General features: G+C 37.4%; 1 long non-coding RNA gene across 22 annotated transcripts in view; it reads left to right on the top strand.

The window, feature by feature from the left end:
• LOC140631729 (uncharacterized) overlaps nt 1-19,927 on the top strand; it is a 125,305-nt gene that overhangs the window by 17,435 nt on the left and 87,943 nt on the right. For 14 of the 22 annotated variants that reach the window (XR_012029250.1, XR_012029243.1, XR_012029239.1 and 11 more), the window contains 4 exons: nt 2,192-2,295; nt 7,865-9,003; nt 11,233-11,296; nt 14,109-14,220. This is a non-coding gene — a long non-coding RNA (uncharacterized lncRNA). The remainder of the gene's footprint in view (nt 1-2,191; nt 2,296-7,864; nt 9,004-11,232; nt 11,297-14,108; nt 14,221-19,927) is intronic. The other 8 variants (XR_012029254.1, XR_012029252.1, XR_012029251.1 and 5 more) reach the window with 5 other exon arrangements.

Here is a 19,927-nt window from a genome sequence, read left to right as displayed (position 1 = left end):
AATTTATAGTTTATTGGGTCTATCTTCTTTTTTCTTTTTAAAGATTTTATTTATTTATTCATGAGAGACACACAGAGAGAAAGAGAGAGGCAGAGACATAGGCAGAGACAGAAGCAGGCTCCATGCAGGGAGCTCGAGGTGGGACTTGATCCTGGGTCTCCAGGATCACACCCTTTGCCGAAGGCGGCGCTAAACCACTGAGCCACCCAGGCTGCCCCTCTCTCTTCCTTTCTGAGGAAAGTCTTAAAATGTTGACAGAAACCTCTGATCACAGCAATTTACATAAGAGAAAAATAAATATTCTCCAGTTTTATTTAGGGACTCCTTAATTAAATCGTATTTGATAAAGTCGACTTGAAAACCAGAAATTCTCGAAATGTTAATGTTATTGTTTTACATGTGTCTTTTTCTAATGGATTGTATTTTTGAGAGGTTTTAGGTTTACAAAAAATTGAGAGAAAGGTACAGAAATTACTCACATATTCCTGCTCCCACACATGCATAACCTCCCTGAATAGTATATTTTTTGTAACAAGGATGAACCTACTTTAATGCTCTTAATCATTCATTGCCTGTAGTTTATCTTTAGGTTCACACGTGGTGTTATACATTCTGTGAGTTTGGACAAAGCATGATGACTTAGGTCGCACATGACCTGTGTCATCTATGTCCCTCATGATCTCTCACTCTGCAGGTTTTGGGTGAACATAAGTTTTCAACTTCTTGGGGCAAATGCCAAGAAATGTGACTTCTGTATTGTATGGTAAGAATATGTTTAGTTTTGTAAGAAACCACCAAACTGTCTTCCAAAGTGGCCGTAACATTTTGCATTCCCCACCAGCAACATATGAGAGCTCCTGCTGTTCCATATACTTTCTGGTATTTGGTGTTATCATTGTTCTAGATTTTGGGCATTCAAATGGGTATGTAGTAGAATCTCATTTTTAAATTTTCATTTCCCTTATGACATATGATGGGGAACATCTTTACATATGCTTATTTGCCATCTGTATATCTTCTTGCTGAAGTACCTGCTAAGATCTTTGGCCCATTTTTTAATTGAATTGTTTGTTTTCTGATTGTTGAGGTTTAAGAATTCTTTGTATATTTTTGATAATGGTCCCATTACCAGATATGTCTTTTGCAAATATTTTCCTTCATTCTGTGGCTTGTCTTTTCTTTCTCTTGATAATATCTTTTGCACAGCAACTTTTAATTTTAATGAACTCCAGCTTGTCAATTATGTCTTTCATAGATGGATCATTATCTTTGTTGTATCTGAAAAGGCATCTTCATCCCTATAGTCATCTCTGTTTTCCTTATGATATCTTCTAGGAGTTTTATAATTTGTTTTTTATACTTCGGACTGTGATCCATTTATGTTAATTTTTGTTAAGGGTATGAGATCTGTATACTTATTTTTTTGCATGCAGATCTGCAGTTGTTCCTACACCATTTGTTGAAGAGATTATCTTTGCTCCGTTGTATTGTTTTTACTTCTTTGTCAGAGATTAGTAGTTTATATTTATGGGAGTGTATTTCTTTATTCTACTCCAGTGACCTATTTGTCTCTTCATTTGCTATTACCCCTTGTTTGATTATTTGATTACTCTATTCAATTATTGGCAAACTAGAATTATTATTATCCTAATACTTCAATTGTTAGCTGACTTAACCTTGGAGATTGCAAAAGTTTGCTGTACTTTTTTCTTTTTTTTTCTGAGAGAGAGAAAATGTGTCTGCAAGTAAGGGTGATGGGGAAGACACAGGGAGGGGGAAAGAGAATCCAGAGCAGGCTCCATACTCAGTACAGAGCCTAACATGGGGCTCAATCTCACAACCCTGAGATCTGACCTGAGCCAAAATCAGGAGTCAGATGCTTAACCAACTAAAACACCTAGGCACCCCTCTACCCTCTTTTTTGTGTATGACAAAGATGCCTTAAAGTATTTAGCAAAAAGCTTTGCATAGAGGAGGTTGATACCTTCATACTTGAGTTGGAGACATCAGGTGGAAGTGCATGTTAACATTTAATACCCAGATTATTTGGTTATTTCTGGGTGTTTCCCTTCTCTTTATAGCAGTAAGTAACCTCACTGGCTTGTAGACCAGGTAAAAATTTGAACTAAGGTACAGGCCCTCAAGAAATGCCACTGACTCCTTTATTATTATTATTTTTTTTTTATGATAGGCACACAGTGAGGGAGAGAGGCAGAGACACAGGCAGAGGGAGAAGCAGGCTCCATGCACCGGGAGCCCGACGTGGGATTCGATCCCTGGTCTCCTGGGCCAAAGGCAGGTGCCAAACCGCTGCGCCACCCAGGGATCCCTAACTGACTCCTTTAATCTAGACCAATGACGAAGGTCAGGTCTCAGCATGGTGCAACAGCAGAAGTACTATTCCTGCTTGTCTCAACCATGCTATGAAGGCACATATCATGAGCTGTGTCTTTCCACAATGTCAGCTTTATTCAGTTATAACATTAACACAATTGTAAAGCATGTTCAGGATTTCAAACTCGTTATTTTGCTAAGTATTTAACTTGACTTCATCCACATCACACAAAGCAAAGCACAATACAAACTCACACGACAAACAAGGTACAACAAGGGGTAAGTTAACAAACCAAATACAAAGTCAGTCTATGGGTGTGAAGTTGAGATGAGGATTTAGTCCCATTGGGCTAGCTCTCAGAGTGTCCTGCTTATTATCTTCAAGCAGCAGAGGATCTCTGTTCTGTTCAGAGATGGATTGGGCAGAGCCTTTGGTGGCAGTTGCCTTTCTGATGCACTCAGACATGGAAGGGTCAGCATCCGGAGATTCTAATGGTGTGCTGGAAAAGTCCTCCCCTTTTAAAGGAGTTTAATCAGTTTTGGGCAAAAGCTTCTGCTTCTGCTACTCATTGATACTGGGTGTCATCAGCCTGTGCTGCTATTGTCAATATCTGGTCTTAGGTCCAATGCCCTTATCTGCTTACATTACTGCTTGCCAGGAGAGATTCCATCTTGCTCTCTGCACTGCTACAAGAGAAAAAAATATATTCACCAAAATAACTGCAAATTCTAGCTGAGATCCTGGGAAGTATCTAGAGTGTGTGCTGATTGAGGTGCAGTGATGAAATATCTGGGGTTTTATGGACATGGGGGGTCTTTTTAAAGATTTTAACTTCCCAAGAAGGAAATGTGGAGATAGCAGTAATGCACTGCCAAAATGGTTTCTTAAAGCTTGTGAAGAAAGTCTACAAAAATGAGATGCAGGTACTAGGAGTCCTGTAGCAGAGTACTGAGAGAGGGGTGAAAATGCTCAAAAATTGAGGTGTGTTAGAATAGATTTATTAAGTCATATCAGAGAACTTTCTAGATAATTATTTTTCCCAGAGGCTCAGAATAAGCTTACTCAATAAAGCATTAAGGAATTCTCTAGCATGGAGAGAATATTACTGTTAAGAATCTCAGAGATAACTATATTCTGTAGGTCAGGATTTCTGATGGGAGATTTTTCAATGAAACTGGTCTTCCAAATGTCAACAGGAATGATACCATTCCAGAATAGCAGCAAGTAACTGTCAGGAAAAGAGTGGGTACTTTTGCTGTACTAGGAAATAAGACCAGAATGGAAACCAAGAGCTCCTAAGGTATAGCTTGTTATATCTTTTAGGATTTTGGAAACAGTATATATTCAATGCTTGGGCATACTGCTTTGAGTAAGCTTTATTCAAAGTGAGCTCTTCAGTAGGTTCAAGCTAGAGATAAGGAGCCCTGCTGCTAGGACCATGTGAACAGGCACATCCCATGGTGCTAGAGCTATATGGGATAGGTAAGGGTGCTGTAAGAACTCTCTAGTAAGCCCCAGTAAGAAAGCCACAGTGTAGACATAGGAATCTGGAGCAAGGCCATGTCATCTAGAGCATCAGACTGTTCATCATTCAGAAAGTAGCTCCGGGCTTTGGTGGCATGCAACAGTTTCTGATTATGGACTTGCAGATGACTATGCAATTAGAGCTTCCCATCTCACAAATGGTATGGTCAGATCTATAAATTATGGCATTGGACAGGCACAGCAACAATCCATCATGTGATGAAAATAGTACCATTGTAATTGGTTCAGTAGATTCTAATGGCACTAATGAGGACACAGACAGACAGTCCTTGCCCCTATGTCACTTACTCCATTGCACAGACATCTCTTCCCTAGTTTCCATGTAAGTCCTTTTGCAAAATTACAACAATCTGATCATGATGAAGAAGGAAGCCTGGTTCAAAGGAAGAGAAGTTCTGTAGGTTCGTGTGATCAGAAAATGACTGTTACTATAAAATAGCCCAAGTCAGAGATGCCCCTTACAGAAGGAAGTAAAGGGGAAATCCTATAGTGGGCAGAGATTTGAAATGGACACATAGTGTAAATGGAGAGATAGCTTGAAGAAAGGAAATACCCATGGGGGCAGAGGAAAATTGCTCTAGCTGATTGATCAGGGCCTGAAAAGGCAAGATTGAGGACTACAGACAAGGAAGCTTGGAGGAGAGTCATGTAGATGGATCCATGGAGTAGGCACAGTGTATGTATCTTCATACTTCACACCAACATCCACCAGAAGGCATCTTCCATAGAATAGCAACTGAACAACCTTGTAGATAGAAAGAACTGAGCAGAAGTCATCCAACCTCTGTCCTCAGCCAGCTTGATGTTTGGGTTTATTTAAATATTTGTGATCTCTGAATGGTGTAAGCTCAGGGGCAGAGGTGGAAGCTATGAATGGAATGGTAAGCAGGCTACATGAGCATAAACACTAGCAGTAGGGGAAATCCTTAAATGGCTGGAAGAACATGGAGGTGATGACTATCAATGACATTCTTGGAACCTATATCCTTTTTATTATAGGCCATATTTTAAAGGAACTGAGACCAGCTGTTAATAGAACTACTTTTGGAGAGAAGGGAGTGCACATGAATGAATGGACCTGAGCTGTATAAGATGTGGACTGGAACAGATGCTATAGGTGCTCAGTCCCTGGCTCTTCAGCACGCATCTTGAGGGTAAATGGCAAACGCCAGAGATTTAAACATGGAAATGGCCCTCAACTATAAAAAGATGGTGACTGGGTAGATAAAACCCCAGTTTTTTCAGCACTCATTTTTTTTTAAGACTTTATTTATTCATGAGATACAGAGAGAGAGAGACAGAGACACCGACAGAGGGAGAAGCAGGCTCCATGCAGGGAGCCTGACATGGGACTCGATCCCGGGACCCCAGGATCACAACCTGAGCTGAAGACAGCACCAAACCGCTGAGCCACCCATGCTGCCCTTTTTCAGCACTCATTAACGATCACTCCAAGCCATTAGCACTCTGTTCTCCAGAACTCCCAGTGTTAGTGAGCTCCCATTGCTCAGAGTGGCTTGTTAAGACTTTTTCTTGTTCTTCCCTTTCCTTCTTGGGATCATTGACCAAATAAACCATGGACTCAGTCCCTCTGGTTCTCTGAGAAGACCCTGAAACCAGGTGCTTAGGTACAACTTATCCTTTATAATTTGAAGAACTATCTATTCTAAATTTTATGCAGAAAGCCTTATTTCACATCTGTGTAATTTATCTACATCCTGATTTCCCCATCTAAATCCTTGTTTTCCCCTATAACCCCTGTCAGTGACAATAGAATAAAAAAGACTCAAAATTCAAAATAACAGCATAAGAATGACCAAAATCCCTATAGTGTGTCAAACCTGCTACACGGAAAATTCAGATGATAAATGTTTATATAAAATTTCATCAATTCTTGCCCTTTTCAAGAATGACTTTTTGGTTCAAAAGCATTTGGGAGCCTATTAAGTGCCATTCTCTAAAGCTATGTTCAATTACAAGGTAACATAATTAGGTTTTGTACACATATATAGGAATGCATACTTGAATGTATATACATTCATCTGGAAGCTAAAAAAATGTCTGTTAGATTACAAAAAGTATCCATAAGAATTCATTTTTTCTAGTCCAGTCTTCCAAATTACATTTTCACCTCTTGAAAACTATCTTTGAGAGAGAACTGGATAGTATTTATATGTGAGTGGCTCTTCAATTTAATACTTTTAAATGTGCATTTTCCCTGTGTAAAATGAGTAATCTATTCTATGGAGTATAATTAAAATACTGAACATGATTGAAAAACTCCTACTTTTCATGAATTTATGCAAAACTGAGATTGCAATTAGTTTCAAGACTGTAAAGTTAAGTGCCACAGTCCATTAAAACTTATGGAATCATGTCAGTTTGACTGAAATTGACTCATCAGGGACCAGAAATGAGTTGTTGATGAATTTTACACATAACATTTGAGAAAAGTTATGAATTATTAATTTTACATCATATTTTACTAAGCAAATAGAATTACTAATAATAACGAATATAAAACACTGATCTTTTGAGCATATGTTGGATTTTGCTAATGAAATTGAACAACTTCTTTGAAAAAGCAAAAACTTTGAAATACATGTCCACCAAATAGTTCTTACATGTTCAAAGTCAAAATTATTTTCTCGTAACCATAGGTTATCTGATTTTGAAAGAAAATGTCATCATAATGGTGTGGGAAAGTGTTTATTCCCAATTGTCTTGTTTGAACTTGTAAAAAATTTCATCCAAGACTCGATATCATCATTCTACAATAGAATAGCGTAAGTTATTTTAATGTCCGTATACTCGCATTTACTTCATTCTGGAAAATAATAATATTTCCTGAGAATATTCATGGGAAAATAACACCAAGAGCTGAAACCCAAAAATTTCAGTAGTTCAAAGGAATAGAAACTTATTGCTTGTCACAGAAAGCCCAAATTTTTGTGAATAAGTAGGTGACCCTTCTCCAAATATGATTCTGGGACATAGGCTCTCTCCACTTTGGGGCTTTGCCATCCCTGGAGACTCAATGATATGTTGATGCCAATGAACATCCAGATTATCTTAAAGATGTTATTGTGGATTTTATAAAAATGCTAAACATTGACTTATAAGAAAGTATGAAGTAATAGTTTAGAAAATCCATGAAGTATAAATGGGGAAATTTTAACTATTAGTGTTTCTGTAATTTTCATTCATGTGTAAATATTTAAAGATAAATTTTCTATGCCATTTTCAACAACATGTATAATGGGGCTCAAAGCATATTTAACATTTTAAAAAAATATTTTATTTATTTATTCATGAGAGACACAGAGGAAGAGAGGCAGAGACACAAGCAGAGGGAGAAGCAGGCTCCATGCAGGGATCCAGGGGCTCCAGGATCATGCCTTGAGCCAAAGGTGGATGCCCAACTCCTAAGCCACCCAGGTGTCCCCATATTTAATATTTTATATAGTATTTCTAATGCTTTGAATTTGACTTTTTCACTTAAACTTATGATAGGAGAAATTTTTTCTTTTAATATAATTTGCATTCATGATTTTAATGCATGCTTAGAAATCCACTCTGGGGCAGCCCGGGAGGGGGGTGGGGTGGGGGGGGCTTACAGGTTTAGTGCCGCCTTCAGGACAGGGTGAATGAATAAACAAATAAAGTCTTGAAAAAAAAAAAGGAATAAAAAAAAAAGGAATCTGCTCTGTGGGAGTAAAATGAATTATTTAATTAATATCCATTTGGTGGTGATTTACATTTATTTTGGGTTTATTTTCTCTCTAACTTATAAGAAGAACATCATAAATAATACCCCATGTCCATCATTAATCACAAATGATTATTCTCAATAATTGTTCTATTGGTACCTCTGAGACCAAGTATATACATTTCTTTTCTAACCAACTTCCCTCCCTCTGTCTTTTCTTCCTTTTCCCTCCTTCCCTCTTTTTTTTTTCTCTCTCTCTCTTTTGCTTTTCACAGATATTTTAGTACCTTTATATCTGAGGCACAAAAGATTAGATGGTAAGAAGACATGTTTCTTCCTAGAAACTATAGATTTTGCAACCTAATTTTGGAAGCAACATAAACGTTAACATCTCAAAGATTGGTCCACATTTTAAGGTTGGTGAGAATGAAGGCACAGGAGCAATTGAAGGTTGTTTGCCTTTTGTTTCACAGTGGAATGCAAGGGTTATATGTAATTTTAAGAATAGAAATAAGTAATGTGGCTTCCCTGGTTGCTCGGTTTCACAGAGGCAAGCCTGAGACAAAGCTTCACCTCTGCTGCTGTGGGGAGGACAGCTTTGAGGGTGAAGGAGGTAACTGTTGCTCTATCTAGACACAAAATGATGGCCATCTCTACAAACTCTCTAACCATGGAGGTGTAAAGAAAGAATATTGAACGCATATATATTGAAGATAAACAATGGGATTTGCAGAAGTTTGTTACGTAAGGGAAAGGAAGAAAGCAGGGGCACCTCCCACATTTCTGGGTTGACATACTTGGTGGGTGGTGGCTCCAACTGCACAGATAATGAGGATTGAGTTGTGAGTTCGGGAAAGAGCATCGTGAGTTCCATTTGGATATTTTAAATTAAGGTATCTAGGAGATAGTCAATTGCAGGTGCAAAGTAAGTGGCTGAATATATGAGTGTAGGCCTCAGATGAGTTGATATGATTGTGATAAAATTATGAGAATCATTACAAGTTGTAGATGTTTCACATCATTTAGAGACTGAACATAGAAGGAAAAAAAAGAGCTCAGAATTGCTCCAAGAGAAACTTCACTCTGTGAGGGAGAAAAACATGAGGGCACTAGCAAATGAAACAAGAAAGTAACCAGTAAGAAGAAAAAAATAACGGGAAAGAATGGCATTATGGAAGTCAAGAGAAAGAAGCGATTGGTGGTATCGGCATCTCTAGAAAGTTGAATAAAAGCAGAGACAAGCATTCACTGTTTTGAGAGATAAAAATATATCACCTGTGATTGTGCAATTGTCATTTTCAGTGCTTTGCTACAATGTGTGATGAAAACTATACTCATGACAGATTCCTATAATGAGAGAAAAAAAAAAAGAAACAGGCAAGGCAAGACTTCTACACACAAGAAGAAGGTGAAGGTTAGTTTTGGGACCATGAATCCAATAACCGTAGTGAGACCCAGATATTCACGTGCATACTAACATTTCCTGTGATATTACTGAGGCCATCTATCCTCAGAAGAATATGTGGCTTTGTGCTTAGATACAAAGAATAGTTTTTGGACATACCTACCAATGAAGTGGCTGAAGTTTTATTGGTTGATGAGTCAACCAAGAGCTCCCATGATTTAATATATAATAAACTATGTTAAACTAGTTATGTAAACTATGTTTCTTCTCCACCCCAATCCCCACCCTCAGATATTTGAAGATATTTGAAGAACACATTGAAGGATGTTAAGCTGAGAAAAGGGTGACTGAGCAAAAACAGCATTCTAGATATTCTAATATGGGGAGGAGGACTTTGGTTTGCAAGATAGCCATTCAGTTAATTATTCAAACTAGTGAATATCCTAATAACTTCGCTAAAATACAGAACTTTTCTGAAATATTGTAATCTATGTAATTATGTAAAATGCAAGGACATATCTGGCATTTTTGTGGAAAATTTTCTACCATTTCTCAAGATTAGTCTCTGACAAAGTAAAAAGAAAAAAATGAAGTAGGCCAACTCAACATGAAGAAGGAGCTTTGTGTAATTTGGGGGAAAAGGACCTCTAATTTGGGCAATTTAAAAGTATGTGAAAAGTATGTGAAGGACCTCTAATTTGGGCAATTTAAAAGTATGTGAAAATACCATCTACAGTATACCCATGATTAGGTCTGCAATATGTCTCAGAACTTGACTTCAGTAATCCAGATGTCATTACAACCCCAGGGCTGTTGGTTTACTGTCCTCGAGTCTGACACCATGAGTGAGTGATATATAAAATACTCATAATGACAATCAATCACACCTTGAATTCTTTCCTACAGAGAGGAGAAATTAAAATCTCTTATTTAGAAATTCTTCAATAGGTGAAACCAGATTTCTATTTTTGTTCACATTTGACATGTTCATATTTTGTTCAAATGATGTATAATATAATTTGACATATTTAAAATTCATATACCTATTAACAATCCCTTGGCCCAAGAATGGCCATTGCTTCCCACTCCACCAGAAGCTATGTGACCAGAGCTCCATGCTCAACTTGCAGGACACCCATTGTTAATAGTGTTCTCTGGTAACTGAGAGCCTAGGAGAATCATTCCTAGGGGAGTCTTTGGGCCATTTTATCCTGAAAAGCTTGGTTCTGTGGCTTTTATAACTACTACTAACCAGTTGGTGAAAGCAGGTATTCCTTCTTCTGAAAAGAAACACAAATTTTTCTAACTACATAACTATCCTTGACCATTTCAAAACAAAGCATGTTTTGGGGGTAGAACAATGTAGCTTTGAGTATCAAAGAGTACTAAGACAAATCATCACTATAGTCATCACACGTCTTTCAGATTGAGACAATCTAAAATTTCTGGAAATCAGACCTATATCAACAAGTTTATGAAAATCTTGAGTAATTTTATGATAAAATCCAGGGAAAGATAACAATCCTGGAGGCAAAAGAATTCTCCACTCAAATTGCTCTCATCACTGCCACTAGAAATGTCTTTGTGGATGAATCTAATGGCACCTTTTTGCCTTTAACTTTCCTGGATTGCTTGACAGCATTTGACACTACTGTTCTCTTCAAAACTTTCTTTTCTTTCAAAAACGTATACCTTGTCCCTTGTTCTCAATTTCAATTAATTATATGGATTTCTCCATCGACAAAATAGGAGTTTCATGAATCCTTTCCTCTCTCACATTTCCCATATCAAATCATGTTCATTAGCCTAACTAGCTCTAAAATATATCTGCTTCTCTCAGTTGCTAGTATCACAGACTATGCTATTATAATAACTGCCAAGTTGATCTGGTTGGATTTAATATGGCCTCCCACTATTCTGCTCTTTAGTCCACTGCCAGAGAAATCTTTAACAAAATTACATCTGATAACCTTAGCACCTACTTATAACACTCTGATGGCTTCACATTTTCCTTGGAAAGGAAATATCCTTCACCTGATCTTTACTAACTCTATTTTCACCTCTGATTATCTGCTCAAATTCTCACCTCTCCTCCTTTGTACTCTATAGCTTTCCTTGTGAAGTTCTTTAATTCTCCAAAATAAGATAAGCTCTATCTTATCTAAAAACTTTGGAGTATTGTTTCCCTGCCTGCCAACATTTTTAGCTCTGTTTTTAACTTTTTTTTTTTATATTCAGGTATCAAGTAATAAGCTATAACATCTACTTCCTCAGAGAGGGCTTGTGAGATCACTCAGACAAGGTAAAATATTGTTTCTCTTGACTTGAACCCATCACACATGGCATTTTTTGGCACTCCCTTCCCCACTGCAAGAGCTAAAAGATGAAAATAACTCAGCTGTCCTTCAGTTGATGAAGGTTAAACAAACTCTGGCATATCCATGCCTTTGAATACTGAGAAGCAATAATGAAAAAGAAACTTAAATATGCAACATTTTTGTGTCGATGAATATCATCACAGCGTCGTTTTCCCAGTTTTGACATTGTACTATAGTTCTGTTAGATGTCATTATTGGGGGAAATTGAGCAAAGACTACATGGAATCTCTCTGTATCATTTCTTGTAATTGAATGTGAGTCCATAATTATCTCAGAATAAAAAACTTAACTTAAAAATTAAAATAAAGATATTTTCAGGCAGGTATAAAACTTCCCACCCACAGAAAGTCTGTTTAAACTACAAGAAAAATAAAATAAAATTAAAAACTATAATAGATTGTGCTCCAGACAAAAGAAAAGAAATCAAGGGGAAAAAAGTAAAATAAATAGATTGCCAGAGCTTAGGACAGAAAAACTTTTAACCACATCCTAAAAATTATTCTTTAAAGCTAGCATATTGTTTATAACAAATCAAGAAAAGGATGGCAGTGATGAAAAAGGAAAACTAATGAATATATGGGGGGATCCCTGGGTGGCGCAGCAGTTTAGCGCCTGCCTTTGGCCCAGGGCGCGATCCTGGAGACCCGGCATCGAATCCCACGTCGGGCTCCCGGTGCATGGAGCCTGCTTCTCCCTCTGCCTGTGTCTCTGCCTCTCTCTGTGTGTGACTATCATAAATAAATAAAAATTAAAAAAAAAAACTTCTAATGAATATATGGTAGTCTTATGAGATTCCAAGTCATCTCAAAGAAGGGTTTACTTTTATAAATTAGTATCTAAATCAAAACTTCTTAAACTTGCCCCAAAATATCTCATTGCTTCTACTGTTATAATTGGATTATTTTTGTACTATATTTTCAAATTAAAAGAAATAAAGCATTTGGTTCAGTATATTTCATAAGGAACTGTTTATATATAATTATAATATCTACATAAATATCTATATAAATAATATATAGATATTATATATATAATTGATTTTTCCTTAATGCTATTTTTCTCTCAATTTCTTTCTCCATGAAACAACCTTGATCACTATTTTCTAGGATATGATAGTTTTTGTTTATTAATGTGTACAGGAAAAAATGACATTGCATTGACACAGAGGTTTAAAATAATGAACATGTTTGATTATAAGATATTTATTATACAACTTATTTTTCCTTCTTTCCTTTCCATTTCATATACTAATAAAGCAAATATATCCAGACAGCAAAAGGAAAATCTCTTATCGTGGTGTATAATATATGCAATATGATAAAAATGATACAAATGATGGACAAATTGGGTATCACAAAATCTCAATAGGAATGAAAATATTCAATTCTTAGATACAAAGAATCTGATCCCTGCTGGCCAATAGACTGAGAAGGAGGTTGGAAAATTTATGGTAGGAAAAAAGGAGTTTAGAATGGTTCCTAAGTCTTCAGGCTATGCAGTTGTTAGCTACTCAAGCCATTTAACAGATCAGGAGATGTGGGTCAGAGAGAAGGCAGCTATGCTTCCACTATGCTCAAAATTGGGTAATTGTTTGGCTCTCTTGGAGTACTCACTAATTTAAAAAAAAGAATTCTACCTAAGGTTCTCTAGAACCTGCTTCCTGTTATGTGCATTTGCATACTTATTCATTCACTCAATCACATTCCAATTCCAAGGTAATAAAAAGGAAACATTACATGGAAAAAGTAAAGGAAGAAAGAAAATAAAGGAAAAGGAAGGAAAGACAGAGAAAGAAACCAAAAAGTATAAACAGTAACAATTATAACTGTGCCCTTAGAAAGATTAAATTTATCTTCCCCAAAGGGTATGTTCTATCTTGAGGAAGCTGAGCATCTCAGAAGGAAGATGATAATTCAAATACTTTTAAAGGTTTTTTTTTTTCTGTCTCCTAGCATCTCAAATCATTAAATTCTGTGTTGAATCTATCTGTATTTATGGTTTCCAATAGAATATAATCAGTATAAACATTTTATCTGCCACACCCTAAGATTTAGAGTGACTTTTAAAATATATACGTCATGTCCTGCAGTAGTTCACAAAACTGCCCAATCACTCACAAGACTTCCCAGTAAAAATTTAATAAAGTAGGTTTACTTTCCCCAAAATCATTTAAAGTCTCTTTGGAAAGAATACTTTTTAATTAGCATTTCAAAGGTTTCCGTTTGAAACAAAGCAGTTCATGGCAACTTTCATATTGAAAGCTTTAGGAATTCCTAATTTATATACAGACAGCTAAGACAAGTTTGCCATAAGAGTGATCTCAGTGGAGTTTGTGAGTTACAGGACTGTCACTTCTGCTTTACTGAAATTTCAAAATGCTACACTAGGTTATAGGAAAACTGTCATGTGCAAGAGAGATGCTCTCTGAACCAGGGAAAAGACAAGGAAATAAGCTGATCTGCTTTCACTCTAATACTCTTCTTTTTCTCTAGCTCTTCTTTACACATCCAGTACTTAGGATCTGAAACCAATGGGAACCCCATTAATGAGATTGAATTGAAGGAGACTGGGCTGAGTTGACATATCTGGAGAAATGAAAAAGTTAGAGATCCACCAAAACATAGACTGTAGGACTGTTGGCTGCGTACAGCATCAGTGGCTAAGAAGTCACATTTGGTGACATTTGATAAGACAGTGTAGCCCTAGAATAAGAGTCACCTGTTTTGAATCCATCAGCTCCATCACTACTGCGACCTTTCTGGCAAATCATTTAAACTCTCTGAATCAACTTTTCTCCCAGATGTGAAATGAAGACAAGGAAAGTTAATTTTCCATTGACATCATTCAGGTATGAGATTTTATTTCTGGACTCTTTTAGTATAAAAGTTATTCCTGCTAAATCATTGAAGAAATTAGGAAAAGTGATAGAAGCTTCACTTCAAAAATGTTAAAGCATAATGACCATGGTAGAGGCAGCAAAATCTGTTATTTTGGAACTGCAAAAGTTGCTATTGATTATGACTTTGGGGCAGAGACACACTATACTGTGTTCTCTTTTGAGCAGTTGCTCTCAAGTTCAGAAACCAAGACCTTGGAAACCCTAGGAAGAATATACAGATATTCTTGACCTACTAATGTATGAGAATCAATTGGATCAGGTTAGAAATATATATATGTGTGTATGTGTGTACATACACACACACATTCAAATAGGCTTGAAATTGGAAAAATAAACAATATTATTTTACTGTTCTGATGGGATTGTCTAGCAGGGTTGCATTGTCAGAGCACATAAGAGATGACAGTGAAACCCTACATAGAACATGACAGTGAAGATAATTATGAGAGTGTGTGAGGCAGGATTATATTCTTGGCCCACCTTGAAAAGCAGAATGAGGGTCTTCCTGAGTTATGCATATATTTGAGAGCAGGATGGAGAAGCGGCCTCTGTATGGAGTAAGGATATTAAGACCTTTAAAAACAAATAGCTTATGGCTGAACACTGAGGGATATAAGATCAAATCTTTATGGGATTCTAAATTTATCTGGGATCTAATATAATTCTGTTATGTTTTCTTTAATCTTTAGGACATTAAATATTATAGCCAGATATAGTTTCTACCAAAGTTAGTATTTATCTTTGGGTCAGAGAGATAAAAGAAAGTGAACCATTTCTTCTTTTTTCTTTATTTTTTTAATAAATTAATTTTTTATTGGTGTTCAATTTACCAACATACAGAATAACACCCAGTGCTCATCCCATCAAGTGTCCCCCTCAGTGCCCATCACGCACTCACCCACAACCCCCGCCCTACTCCCTTTCCACCACCCCTAGATCCTTTCCCAGAGTTAGGAGTCTTTATGTTCTGTCTCCCTTTCTGATATTTCCTACCCATTTCTTCTCCCTTCCCTTCTATTCCCTTTCGCTATTATTTATATTCCCCAAATGAATGAGAACATACACTGTTTGTCCTTCTCCGATTGACTTACTTCACTCAGCTTAATACCCTCCAGTTCCATCCACATTGAAGCAAATGGTCGGTATTTGTCGTTTCTAATGGCTGAGGAATATTCCATTGTATACATAAACCACATCTTCTTTATCCATTCATCTTTTGATGGACACCGAGGCTCCTTCCACAGTTTGGCTATTGTGGACATTGCTGCTATAAACATCGGGGTGCAGGTGTCCCGGCGTTTCATTGCATCTGAATCTTTGGGGTAAATCACCAACAGTGCAATTGCTGGGTCATAGGGCAGGTCTATTTTTAACAATTTGAGGAACCTCCACACAGTTTTCCAGAGTGGCTGCACCAGTTCACATTCCCACCAACAGTGTAAGAGGGTTCCCTTTTCTCTGCATCCTCTCCAACATTTGTGGTTTCCTGCCTTGTTAATTTTCCCCATTCTCACTGGTGTGAGGTGGTATCTCATTGTGGTTTGGATTTGTATTTCCCTGATGGCAAGTGATGCTGAGCATTTTCTCATGTGCATGTTGGCCATGTCTATGTCTTCCTCTGTGAGATTTCTGTTCATGTCTTTTACCCATTTCATGATTGGATTGTTTGTTTCTGTGCTGTTGAGTTTAATAAGTTCTCTATAGATCTTGGAAACTAGCCCTTTATCTGATACGCCATTTGCAAATATCTTCTCCCATCTGTAGGTTGTCTTTGAGTTTTGTTGACTGTATCCTTTGCTGTGCAAAAGCTTCTTATCTTGATGAAATCCCAATAGTTCATTTTTGCTTTTGTTTCTTTTGCCTTCGTGGATGTATCTTGCAAGAAGTTACTGTGGCTGAGTTCAAAAAGGGTGTTGCCTGTGTTCTGCTCTAGGATTTTGATGGAATCTTGTCTCACATTTAGATCTTTCATCCATTTTGAGTTTATCTTTGTGTCTGGTGCAAGAGAGTGGTCTAGTTTCATTCTTCTGCATGTGGATGTCCAATTTTCCCAGCACCATTTATTGAAGAGACTGTCTTTCTTCCAATGGATAGTCTTTCCTCCTTTATCCAATATTAGTTGACCATAAAGTTGAGGGTCCACTTCTGGGTTCTCTATTCTGTTCCATTGATCTATGTGTCTGTTTTTGTGCCAGTACCACACTGTCTTGATGACCACATCTTTGTAGTACAACCTGAAATCTGGCATTGTGATGCCCCCAGATATGGTTTTCTTTTTAAAAATTCCCCTGGCTATTCGGGGTCTTTTCTGATTCCACACAAATCTTAACATAATTTGTTGGAACTCTCTGAAGAAAGTCCATGGTATTTTGATAGGGATTGCATTAAACGTGTAAATTGCCCTGGGTAACATTGACGTTTTCACAATATTAATTCTGCCAATCCATGAGCATGGAATATTTTTCCATCTCTTTGTGTCGTCCTCAATTTCTTTCAGAAGTGTTCTATAGTTTTTAGGGTATAGATCCTTTACCTCTTTGGTTAGGTTTATTCCTAGGTATCTTATGCTTTTGGGTGCAATTGTAAATGGGATTGACTCCTTAATTTCTCTTTCTTCAGTCTCATTGTTAGTGTATAGAAATGCCACTGATTTCTGGGCATTGATTTTGTATCCTGCCATGCTACCAAATTGCTGTATGAGTTCCAGCAATCTTGGGGTGGAGGCTTTTGGGTTTTCTATGTAGAGTATCATGTCATCGGCAAAGAGGGAGAGTTTGACTTCTTCTTTGCCAATTTGAATGCCTTTAATGTCTTTTTGTTGTCTGATTGCTGAGGTTAGGACTTCCAGTACTATGTTGAATAACAGTGGTGAGAGGGGACATCCCTGTCTTGTTCCTGATCTTAGGGGAAAGGCTCCCAGTGCTTCCCCATTGAGAATGATATTTGCTGTGGGCTTTTTGTAGATGGCTTTTAAGATGTCGAGGAAAGTTCCCTCTATCCCTACACTCTGAAGAGTTTTGATCAGGAATGGATGCTTTATTTTGTCAAATGCTTTCTCTGCATCTAATGAGAGGATCATATGGTTCTTGGTTTTTCTCTTGCTGATATGATGAATCACATTGATTGTTTTACGGGTGTTGAACCAGCCTTGTGTCCCGGGGATAAATCCTACTTGGTCATGGTGAATAATTTTCTTAATGTGTTGTTGGATCCTATTGGCTAGTATCTTGTTGAGAATTTTTGCATCCATGTTCATCAGGGATATTGGTCTGTAATTCTCCTTTTTGGTTGGGTCTTTGTCTGGTTTTGGAATTAAGGTGATGCTGGCCTCATAGAACGAATTTGGAAGTACTCCATCTCTTTCTATCTTTCCAAACAGCTTTAGGAGAATAGGTATGGTTTCTTCTTTAAACGTTTGATAAAATTCCCCTGGGAAGCCATCTGGCCCTGGACTCTTGTGTCTTGGGAGGTTTTTGATGACTGCTTCAATTTCCTCCCTGGTTATTGGCCTGTTCAGGTTTTCTATTTCTTCCTGTTCCAGTTTTGGTAGTTTGTGGCTTTCCAGGAATGCGTCCATTTCTTCTAGATTGCCTAATTTATTGGCATATAGCTGCTCATAATATGTTTTTAAGATCGTTTGTATTTCCTTGGTGTTGGTAGTGATCTCTCCTTTCTCATTCATGATTTTATTAATTTGAGTCTTCTCTCTCTTCTTTTTAATAAGTCTGGCTAATGGTTTATCTATTTTATTAATTCTTTCAAAGAACCAACTCCTGGTTCTGTTGATCTGTTCCACAGTTCTTCTGGTCTCGATTTCGTTGAGTTCTGCTCGAATCTTAATTAACTCTCTTCTTCTGCTGGTTGTAGGATCTATCTGCTGTTTCTTCTCTAGCTCCTTTAGGTGTAAGGTTAGCTTTTGTATTTGAGTTCTTTCCAGTTTTTGGATGGATGCTTGTATTGCAATGTATTTCCCCCTTAGGACTGCTTTTGCTGCATCCCAAAGATTTTTAATGGTTGTATCTTCATTCTCATTAGTTTCCATGAATCTTTTTAATTCTTCCTTAATTTCCTGGTTGACCCTTTCATCTTTTAGCAGGATGGTCCTTCAGCTCCACGTGTTTGAGGTCCTTCCAAACTTCTTGTGATTTAGTTCTAATTTCAAGGCATTATGGTCTGAGAATATGCAGGGGACGATCCCAATCTTTTGGTATCGGTTCAGACCCGATTTGTGACCCAGTATGTGGTCTATTCTGGAGAAAGTTCCATGTGCACTTGAGAAGAATGTGTATTCAGTTGAGTTTGGATGTAAAGTTCTGTAGATATCTGTGAAATCCATCTGGTCCAGTGTATCATTTAAAGCTCTTGTTTCTTTGGAGATGTTGTGCTTAGAAGACCTATCGAGTATAGAAAGAGCTAGATTGAAGTCACCAAGTATAAGTGTATTATTATCCAAGTATTTCCTCACTTTGGTTATTAATTGATTTAAATATTTGGCAGCTCCCACATTCGGGGCATATATATTGAGAATTGTTAAGTCCTCTTGTTGGATAGATCCTTTAAGTATGATATAGTGTCCCTCTTCATCTTTCACTATAGTCTTCGGGGTAAATTTTAGTTTATCTGATATAAGGATGGCTACCCCTGCTTTCTTTTGAGGACCATTTGAATGGTAAATGGTTCTCCAACCTTTTATTTTCAGGCTGTTGGTGTCCTTCTGTCTAAACTGAGTCTCTTGTAGACAGCAAAGATATGGGTCCTGCTTTTTAACCAGTCTGAAACCCTGTGCCTTTTGATGGGCTCATTAAGCCCGTTCACGTTCAGAGTTACTATTGAAAGGTATGAGTTTAGTGTCATCCTGATACCTATTTAGTCTTGTTTTTGTGGATTGTTCCTCTGAAGTTCTTCTTAAAGGGGAATTTTAAGAGTCCCCCTTAAAATTTCTTGCAGAGCTGGTTTGGAGGTCACATATTCTTTCAGTTCCTGCCTGTCTTGGAAGCTCTTTATCTCTCCTTCCATTTTGAATGAGAGCCTTGCTGGATAAAGTATTCTTGGTTGCATGTTCTTCTCATTTAGGACCCTGAATATATCCTGAATATATCCTTTCTGGCCTGCCAGGTCTCTGTGGAGAGGTCTGCTGTTACCCTAATGCTCCTCCCCATAAAGGTCAGGGATTTCTTGTCTCTTGCTGCTTTAAGGATCTTCTCTTTATCTTTGGAATTTGCAAGCATAACTATTAAATGTCAAGGTGTTGAACGGTTTTTATTGATTTTAGGGGGGAATCTCTCTATTTCCTGTATCTGAATGCCTTTTTCACTTCCCAGATTCGGAAAGTTTTCAGCTAGGATTTGTTCAAATATATATTCTGGCCCTCTGTCCCTTTCGGCGCCCTCGGGAACCCGAATTAAACGTAGATTTTTCTTCCTCAGGCTGTCGTTTATTTCCCTTAATCTGTCTTCATGGTCTTTTAATTTTCTGTGTCTTTTTTCCTCAGTTTCCCTCTTTGCCATCAACTTGTCTTCTATGTCACTCACTCGTTCTTCCACCTCGTTAACCCTCGTCGTTAGGACTTCTAGTTTGGATTGCATCTCATTCAATTGATTTTTAATTTCTGCCTGATTGGATCTAAATTCTGCAGTCATGAAGTCTCTTGAGTCCT

This window comes from Canis lupus, chromosome 4 (genome assembly GCF_048164855.1).
Source record: "Canis lupus baileyi chromosome 4, mCanLup2.hap1, whole genome shotgun sequence".
Lineage (NCBI taxonomy): Eukaryota > Metazoa > Chordata > Mammalia > Carnivora > Canidae > Canis > Canis lupus.
This window is presented reverse-complemented; position numbering and strand designations above follow the sequence as displayed.